The sequence below is a fragment of the Notamacropus eugenii genome, chromosome 2 (genome assembly GCF_028372415.1).
Source record: "Notamacropus eugenii isolate mMacEug1 chromosome 2, mMacEug1.pri_v2, whole genome shotgun sequence".
Lineage (NCBI taxonomy): Eukaryota > Metazoa > Chordata > Mammalia > Diprotodontia > Macropodidae > Notamacropus > Notamacropus eugenii.
The window spans coordinates 520,871,269-520,881,661 of NC_092873.1; positions in this window are offsets into that span (position 1 = coordinate 520,871,269).

Genomic DNA, 10,393 nt, shown 5'->3' on the forward strand with positions numbered 1-10,393 from the left:
AAGTTTTTGCTCGTCAGAACTAGCCTTAAAATAATTTTTTTAAAAAGCAAAAGAGGAAAAATTGAATGAGTCTTATCGCATTAAATAGAATGTTCCTGGGAAAGACTGGGGCCAACATACTTTCGAATTTGACTCCATATAAATGAGAGTGAAATAGAAATATGATTTAAAAACAATAATAAGTCTCAACATGGCAAAAAACAATGAATGCATTAGAGGGATTAAAACTGTGTTAAGAATAACTGGAATGCTCAAAGGTCACTGAATTAATGTGTCATTATTGAAATGCTACATTATTGAAAGAATATGGTAGGATTTTATAGCTTGAGAATGCCAAGAGACACATTCCCCATTAAAACGTTCCAGAAGATCTCCAAAGAAATAAAACTAACAAACTTTCATCCTTTTCCAACCAGAGCCATGATGTCCACCCGGAGTTATAACTCGTCTTGCTGTGACTTTCCCCAATGTATGGTCTGGACATGCTTCTAAACACAGCAAACAGCCATACCCCCTCCCAATGTCCCCATGGACCAATGGAGCAGGCAGAGAGTGTCTCCAGACACATCTGCCAAATATCCCCTATCAATTAGACCTTCAGGAAGGCTAAGGGGGCTGCCAGCATTGATTGGAGGACGAGGTAGAGGTAGGGGGCAAATAGCTGAACGGTTTTGTTTAATGTTTTATTAATTAGACATAGCCATCTAAATGGTTGGAAACTTCAAATGTCTTTGGCATAAGGTCAGGATCATAAAAGAAATGGACTCAACAAATTAAACTAAGCTTGAATGTTTCCTGTGTCTTCTTGAGTCCAGAGCTGTTTTTGGTACCAGGATTTAAAGGCTCAGCCTCAGCTGAATACCCATCCAGTCCCCTAATGCACCAACTGTAATTGAGATTCTTTATGTCTCTTTCTTTTTTTTGTAAGAGCCTTGGCCTGCTACAAATGTAGTGGCATTGATAAATAACTGTGTTTATTTTAAATAGGACAAGAAGTACACATCTGTCAAAAAAATTTGCTCAGCAAAATAAAACCTCCCTTGACTTCCTTCCCTGCTCCCCTTCTTTTCTCAGTTGGGCAAACAACAGGGCATATTGTTCTTTCAGGTTGAGTTTTCCAAATGGGTTCCCTCTCTTCTGAGAGAGAGAGAGAGAGAGAGAGAGAGAGAGAGAGAGAGAGAGAGAGAGAGAGATTCCTCATCTCAGAAGACCTGAGTTCAAGTTCCACTTTTGGTTCGTATTATCTATATAAACCTGGGCAAGTGACAAGCCCTTAGTGACACACACAACTGTCTAAGACCCTAAATTATAGTGGATAGATGCCTATGTATTAACAGAGTTTTCACATCAGGAATTCCTTGTACTGAAGAAAACACAAGTTCTGGCCTTCCCTCACTCGTGGGGTAGGGGAAGAAAATCTGTGACAGTTTTGCTTGATATCAAAATAGTGCCAAAGGACAGAGAGGGTCAGTCACCATCACAGTTAATAATGGCCCTGTACTTGGAATGGTTTCTTCCCATACTTCCTTGGTTGTAGTCTTACCTATATTTTAAAGCTCAACAAAATGCCACCTCCTCCAGGCAGCCCTTCTTGATTCCCACTGCCAGGAACCACCTCCTCTCTCAGATCTCAAAATGCCCCTTGCTTTTCAGCCCTTGGAAATACTTTCAAATAATATTCTGCATGACAGCCCTCAGGGTGCCTCTTCCCCTTTAGAGTGCAAGGTCCTGAACGGTAGACTTTGTTTTATTCAAACTTTGTATTTCTCCCACCAATTGAGAAAAACTATTATTAATAACCAATAATATGGGGAGATCTTTCTTCTATTATCCTCACTTCAAAAACTTTGTCTCTGAAGGCTGAACTAATTTATTTCTCCATCAGACCTCATTGAACGTTACAAGGAATCTCTAGTCTCTGGTGAATCCCACTCAATCAAGTTGAGGTAGAGGTAGATTCTTTATCTACCTTGTCCAATATTGGGGGAGGTCTGGGAATAGGGATAGTCTATCTGAGCAAGAGTGACATGATGTCACTTTCAGCATGTCACTAGAGTGAGTTCATTTTATAAAGTCCACCTGTCATTAGTTGCTAACCAATCAGAGTTGCTTGCCACCTGGAGGAATACCCCTTTTCAAAGAGCATATAAGGCACAAGCCAATTGCCATGAGAATCTTTGGCATTCGAGAATGCCAATGACCTCTTTTTATTAAAATGCTAGCACTTTCAATAAAATGACATTACCCAGAAATTATGTCTCTAGAAGTTTCTAAATGCCATACAACTTCTGCAGACTTTTGGTTGTCGTAGGTGCTTAATAAATGTTTTATCAAATACAGAGTTGAATGAATGAATATTGATCACCTGGGGATGGTAAAAGTAGAGAATGAATATAAATACTGGACATACAAGCAGGGACATAAAGACAAAGCATGTCTGGACAGAGAATTTCTAGTCCAGAGAGAACCTTGTCTGATGGGAATGTTCAGTGTTTAGCAATTCAGAAAAGGGTTCTTGTTTTTCATTAACTGAGGGTTGGCACCCTTTGTGTTTCAATTTTTATTTGGGAAAATGTCTTTGAAATGTACAAAAGATATTTTCCAACTTTAGCCATGGTTCACATGTCAAGGATCAGTATTTTTTTTTTTTTTACTGTGGGATTGTCTACTATTGCAGATCATTTAGGAGATGATTGTTAAAAGTTACCAGAGTTTCAGAGAGCTTCAATCTTCTGCCCATGGTCACACAGGTAGGCTCCCATGGAAGTGAGATTTAACCCAGCAAGGCTACATCAGAGGTGACATTTGAACCCAGCTTTTCCAGACATCAAGTTCAGCACTCTCTCCACTTCACCACACTTGTTAAATACAAGTCAGGGAGAGAGAGCAATGAAAGTTGTGAGAGATCAGTGAAGACCACATATAGGATGGTGCTTTATGCTATATCTTGGAGGAAGAGATGGCATCCATCTGGCAAAGGCGAGAAGGGAGAGTCTTCTAGATATGGGAGATGGCCAATTCAAAAGCATAGAGATGGAACATGGAGTGACTTGTGTGTGGAATAGAGAAGGTCACTTTGGCTGGATCCCAGAGTGTGGGAAGGGGAGTAACATCCCATATGGTTGGACAGACAGAGGGGGGACAGGTTGTGAAGGGCTTTAAAAGCTAATCAGAGGAGTTTATATTGCATGCTAGTGACAACAGAGAGCAATTGGTGGTTATTGACTAGGGGAGTGATGGGGACAAATCTATGGTTAAGGAAAATTGCATCAGCAGCTATGTCAAGGAAGGACTGGCATTGAAGAGACAAGACAGGGACACCAGCGAAGAGACCATTACAATAATCTAGGTGAGACATGATGCAATATGAGGGGAAAAGGAATGGTTTGGGTGTGAAGGAGACTGTAGCCTAAAGGGCTAAAGACTATAATCTTAACAATTTAATTTAATTCAACAGTCTTGTATTAAACACCTATTTCAATAGCTAGAGTTTTGTCTTGGGTGCTGGGGATACTATGATAAAAGTGACAAGTCTCATGGGATTTGCCTCTTTTAGAGTATGTGGCACTGAGTGTGGCAAATTATGTCAGCAACAATGATGATCAAGAGCCAGTACCCACAGAAACTCACAGATTTGGGAAGAAAGGAGCTTGTTTATCTTAAGGCAGCATAGAATTATGAGCTTTCATTACTAAGGTATACAGAATCAGAACCTCAGAGATGAAAGGGACCTCAACGTTCCTCTAATGCAATCTGTCCCTCAAACAGGGATCTTGTCTCAACTATCCCCATTGAGTAGTCATCCAGTCTGCACTTAAAAACCTCCAGACATAGGAGGCACTGCCATCTTGTGAAAGTAAAGTCTGTCCTTTGTAACATGGGGAGAGTAAGAGTCAGAGTAATAGACTGTGTCCTGGGGATCATCTAGTCTTATTTCATCTGCATATGAGTAAACAACATGGTAAAATAGAAGGTTAAAACAGGAACTCTTCACCTTTAACGTGTCATGGACTCCTTGGACAGCCTGGGGAATCCTATAGAACCCTTCTCAGGGCAATGCTTTTCAATTAATAAAGATCAAATACAAAGGATTACAAAGGAAACCAATGTTAAAAAAAAAAAGTTTATGAAACCCAGATTAAAAATCCTTGTCCTAGAGGACCTAGATTAAATTTTTGCCCCTGATGTTCAATATCTATGTGATCTTGTGAAAGTGAGTTAACTTGCCCAGGTCTAAGTTAACCTCATCTGTAACAACATCACCACCAAAAGTACCAGAAACAGCAACAATGCCATTTATGTAAAGCCTTAAATATTAAATCAATCTATCCTTACAACAACCCTTGGAGGTAGGTACAATAATTATCACCATTTCACAGAGGAGCAAAGTAAGGCTGAGGGAGATCGAATGATTTGAGTCACATGACTAGTGAGTATCTGAAGCCAGATTGTAACTCAGGTCTCCTTGACTCCAAGACCTGCAGTCTATCCACTGTGATACCTGCTTTTACGTGCCCCATTGGCATCTGAGCTTCCTTCCAGCTTCATGTCTATGGGCTTCTGATCTCATGCTGAGATCCAGGTGAAGGGATTTCCTCAAATTCACACAGTTTGTAAACAACACAGCTTGAACTTGAATTTGGTCATGACCAAGTTAAAAGAGGGAGGAATATTTAGCCTAAAGGAGAGAAGACTAAATGATGATGTCATGGCTGACTTCAACAATGCTAAGGAATTTCAGGTGGGAGGAAAGAAGAGGATCAGGCTTGTTTGATCCCAGGTGAGAGATCTAGAAATAATGAGTAGAAATCAAAAAGAGACATCATAATCAGGTAGTTACAGAATTTGAGAGTTGGACAAGGACCTTGGAGGCCATCACATATGATGTCCTTGAATGAAAATTTCCTCCATGGTGTACTGGACAAGTAGCTATCTAGACTTTGCTTGAAGATTTTCAGTGAGTCACAGAAAACTGATAGTATTACTGGTTACTCTAATTTACCTTACCAGAGAAGAAAAGACACTACCATCCTGCTCATTTGGGCCCTTTAGAATCAAAAATGTGACCTGAAGAGGAAGGACATGGTTGCCTCCACAACTGTCCCTCAGTTGTGACAGGTCCCTTGACCTTCCACGGAGAGGGTTCAGCCATGCAGCTCTAAAACAGATAATGGATTCAGTTAGATGGGTGTTTAATACATCCAATCACAGAATTTTGGAGTTAAAAGGTATTTCAGATACTATTTAGCCCATTTTGAACCAGAAAAGGAAAACCCTTTACTAAGTCTTCAACAGGTTTGGTCCCGAGAGATCAGGGTTATTTTAGGGGCAAAATAGTTTGGAAGATTTGATCCAAATAATCAGTGACAAAACTAACCCCCTGGAGGAGGGAGAGGTGGCTTATACAGTCAACCCTCACTAATGAAATTCTTTCATACACATCTAGTATATTCATCCCTAAAGTTTTGGGAAATTGGAATTGAAAAGGTCAACATACTCATTTTGCAGTTGATAAACTTAGATGGACTTTCCTTTGGGGATAGGAATATCTAGATAATATTCTCCCATCTAGGTTTCCATTCCTCTTCCCATTGTCTCCCGCCCTCCAAGAAAAGAACACAAACAAACAAAAAAAGAACTAAGTCTTTCTGTTCCTTGCCACCATTAAAAAAAAGTTCCTTGCTCCAGCATTTTTACATTTTGCAAGGAGTGCTCAATATCATTGATTTAATGATTAATTCATTATGTTCCCCCCTTAAAAGCCCAGCATCAATTTCGAGTAGAGAATCTTCCTGCAATTTGGGGAAACAAAACCTATTGCTGACATCAATTATTTAAAGGGCAAGAACAAATAAATCTAAAAATAAAACCTTAGCTAATATTAAGAATGCCTGGTAGGGAGTAGGGTATGGGGGGAGACCTAGGAGAGGAATAAGATGCGGAAGACTCCGGAATATTTTTGACTTTGCAGACCAAATAGAAAGACAATTCAGAAAATAGATCAAATCATTTCAGTGCAGTGGGGCTTGTCTGCTAGGCTGTTTATCCCCATCTTACCACCACTCCCCCGCAACCAGACCCAAAGCCAACAATAGCCTGCAGAAGCATAGCTGACTGCTGGAGGTCAAGGTCTCCTCCAACCACCACCAGACCACAATCCAGTTGGCACAAAGGAGGTCAAAGAGTGCTAATGAACTGCAAAAGAAGGGAGAGGGGTGGGGGGAGGATGGTGGTGGTAGAAATTCACTGAAGGATTGGGACCTTAGCAATCTCAGAGGCAGAAGAAGGCTCTGGCCACATGGTGTCACCCTTGATGCATAGTTGGGACAGTCCATGACCTTCTCTATGGCAGCAGGAAATGGGTTTTGGCTTCCCTCACTCCCTTCTATTCATTCACTACAGTGAACTCGCTGTGCTTCAGAAAGCTGGCTGATGGCTTTAAGTCCTGTCTCTAGGCACATAGCTCCAGGTTTAGGAAGAGTGCCCAGAAAGTGTGGGTTGGAAGCCTCCCCAAGTGTGGGTGGGTGTGCTCAGCTGAAGGAAACAGGAATCATTGCAATTTTTATTTTTTTCCCCAATCTTCTCCAGAAAACCATCAACCTGAGTTGGGTGGCTCATCATCCACTGGCCCAGGGTGGCATTTCCCTTGGCAAAGAACCATCTCCTGCTTTTGGGCTTGCTCAGAGAGAAGCTTATCATTAGGAACATCTGTCTCCATAGCCTTAAAAATTTGCTGCACCTTCACCTTCTGCAGACATGGGTATGTGTGTGCATGCATGTGTGTGTGCATAGATATGTGCGTGTGTGTGTGTGTGTGTGTGTGTGTGGTCAGAGGCTTGACAAGGTATTTTAATGCCCTTAGCACAGTGTAAAAATTGCTTCCTCCTCTTGTGAAAAACATACCTTTGTGTGTCCTCTGACAATATATTCACATCCTTTCCCTCTGTAACAACCTGCCTAACCTGGACATATTAGAAATCAAGGGCCACTTATCATCATTGATCTAGAGTTGGAAGGAACCTTGGGGATCATCTAGCCCAAACTCTTTATTTTACAGAGGAGGAAACTGAGATCCTGACGATTAAGTGACTTGGATACAGTCCCATAGGTAGGAAGCATAAGAAACAGGATTTGAACCCTGATCTTTTAAATCCAGAGCCCGTATTACAGCATCGTACCTGACCCATTGGTTACATCCCCTGATTTTTCAAGTCAGTCAAATCATAAAATAAATTCCAGTTTGACTTGGAAAGCAGAACCTTCTCGATTTAGAAGATGTGTACTCATAAACCTAGATCATCAGGAATCCAAGACTCTACTATACCACATTGCTTTTTATTCACCATCTTTTTTTCTGAAATATAAGATGGAGAGGAACACCTAGTTAGAAATCCATCTGAAGAGCGTCTGGGTTTTTTAGTGGACTAGAAATTCAGTGTGAATCAAAAGTGTAATGTGTTAGCCAAAGTAGCTAATTGAGTTTTAGGCTGCATTAAAAGAGGGAGAGTGTTTAGAATAAGAAATGTGAGCACTTATCCCTGACTAAACTCCATTAGGAGATTTGTCTTCAGTTCTGAGGACCATAGTTTAGAAATGAAGTGGATACTTTGGAAAGTATCTCCTAGAAGGTAACCAACATGGTAAAAGGCCTCGAGATGACATCATAGGAGAATCATTTGAAGCAACTGAAGGTCAGGAGTCTAGAAACTTTGGCAGAGACATGAGAGTTAGTTACTTATGTTTGCAGAATTGCCATGTGAATGACCAGTTCAGCTTCTGGAGTTATCCCAGAGTGGAATGGGCTTCCATGGGAGATGGTGGGCACTCTCTCATTGTACAGCTTCAATAAAAGCTGGATAACCATTTATCAGGTATTTAAAAGGAATTCTTGTGCAGACCTGAGCTGGACTAGAGGACCTCTTTGGTCTTTTCCAGCTGTGAAGTTCTGTGATGCTGGAATGGGATTCTGTTTCCCCATTCTCTGCTCTACATCTAATTCTTCATTATTGACTCAACAAGCATTTATTAAATATATCCTATATGTAAAGTCATTGTTCTAGGTGCTGGGGACACAAGTACAAAAGTAAGACAAGAGAAGAGATCAGGATGCAGAATAGCTTTCAGAAATTTGAAACAGGAGCAGAAATGAAAGGATAGGAGAGTGTGGGCAAATAGGAGAAATTCAGACTTGAAAGTCATAGAGATGGAAGAGTTTGGGTTGATAGTGAGGGCCTACCTCCCTTTGTAGGTAGCTGAGATGAAGTGGAGATAAACTATAGGAGTTGAGGAAGGCCATCATAGCAAGATGGGTAAGTAAACAAATAAATATTAAGTACTTACTATGTGCCAGGTACTGTGCTACACTCTGGGGGTATAAATGCAGGCAGAAATAAAGACAGTCCCTGCCTTCAAGGAGCTTACATTCTAACGGAGAAAGACAATGTCTCAAAAAGGAATGAAAATCTGGAGTGGAGGAGTTGAAGAAAATAACTAAATAAGAGCATAAAGGAGAAATCTAGAGAGTTAGCAGTACAAGTGGGAACTGGATGTTCAATGGGGCATCCTCATAGATACTGGAATTCCTCCAAAATCTAGGCTTAGGATGGAGATAAAGCTCAGGAATCAGCTACTGAATTCCTTCAAAAAAGAAGGAAGTTCTCTTGGGTGCTGGATGATATCAATCATAAGTGGCTACAAAGATTACTTAATGCTGGCAGATGAAGTGATTATTAGAGGGTCAATGACTGGAGGGAGAGCCTTAAGGTAGGAGCAAAGAGTCTGCCATGCCCTCCTCTTGGCCTGAGATGTCAAAGGAACATGGGAGAAGTTAGGTATTGTAGATTCTTCTCCATCATCCATGATACCAAGAGAGACAGTGTGGTGTAGGGGAAAGGATGCCAAATGTGGAATCAGGAACGTCTGTATTCAAACCCTGATTCTGGCACTCATTAATTATGTGACCACGACAAGTCTTAGTTTCTTTATCAGTACATTCAGACGATAATCTTTAAACTTTGCCTCACAAGGTTGCTGTGGGGGTGAAATGAGAAAATATACGTAAACTACTTAGCAAACTACAAAATGCCATCTAAATGTCAGCTATTATTATTATTAATCAATGTATTTCCAATCTACCAGCTTGGCACCCAATATGCTCTTTGCAGAAGTGATAGTGCCACTTAAGGAGATGACTTTGGGAAGAGTGCTTGGACCCGACCCAGTGCACAGAGGAGAAATCTCTGAAATCACAGCACAATTTCGAAAGGATATAAGCATCCACTTTCAAGATATCCAAGATGAGAATAAACTAAATGATAGGGAAAACAAATGAACAATGTCATATTACAAAAACAAAATTAAAAATGAGGCAGATGGACTTGAGAATATAAGCAGTCACTCACCGTTCGGAAATATTTATGAGAATTGTCTTTGCGTTCCTCAACAATGCGCATCTGTCAATGAGCATCAATTATGCACCTACTAATGCCAGGCACTGTGCTAGAAACTGAGGCTACAAGCACCATCGTGAGATAATTTCTGTTCATAAGCAGCTTATGTTCTATCTGATTAGATAACATGTGCATGTATAGCAACGTATAAGATGCTAAAGTCCTAGCAATACTAGAAACTGATTTAGTATGGCAAAACTCCCCTCTATCAAGGAATATCCCCTGCATTTGCTAAGAGCATATTAAATGCCTTGATAGATGGACTTACGGTGAAAATTTGTTCAATTCTCCTTTGGTTAAGCAACGAATTACATCAAATCAGCTATAAAACAGGGAGACACACGCTGTCCAAATAGTTTTACCACTGGTAGGGAGGACCTTCTAAGCCTAACCCAAATGAAAGGAAGATTCCCTAAGGAAGGCAAGGCCCTCCATAGGCTATCAGTTGAGAATGACAATGTGCTGATTAAGGCACACCTCTAGAATGATACTTTGACTCTTCAGTGAGATGAAGGACCACTGAAAAGAGAATGCCCAAACAATCCACTCTGGAAAATCCAAGTGGATGAAGAATTATAGATTACAAGATTTATTTTTGCTTTTTCAGATGGGTAGTATATTGAATTATTCCAACAGCATAAGCACTCTGGATGGGTATTGTGAATGGAGAATGGCCCCGGTACAGAAATGAATTCAAGGAAAAGAGTGAGCAAGGTGGTATTTGGAAAACCACACCACTTTCATTGACTTCAAACTACTTAATGGTTTAAACTATCATCTTTTTAACACTGATATCCTTCCAGAAATAATGTGTAACTTAAGTCATACAATACCACAGCTTCCAAAGATTAAGATTGTGAACTCTCCAAAGTGCAATGAAAAAATAAGAATTTATAGAACAAAGCACTTTACAAATATCATACCATCTAATCCTCACAGAAGCC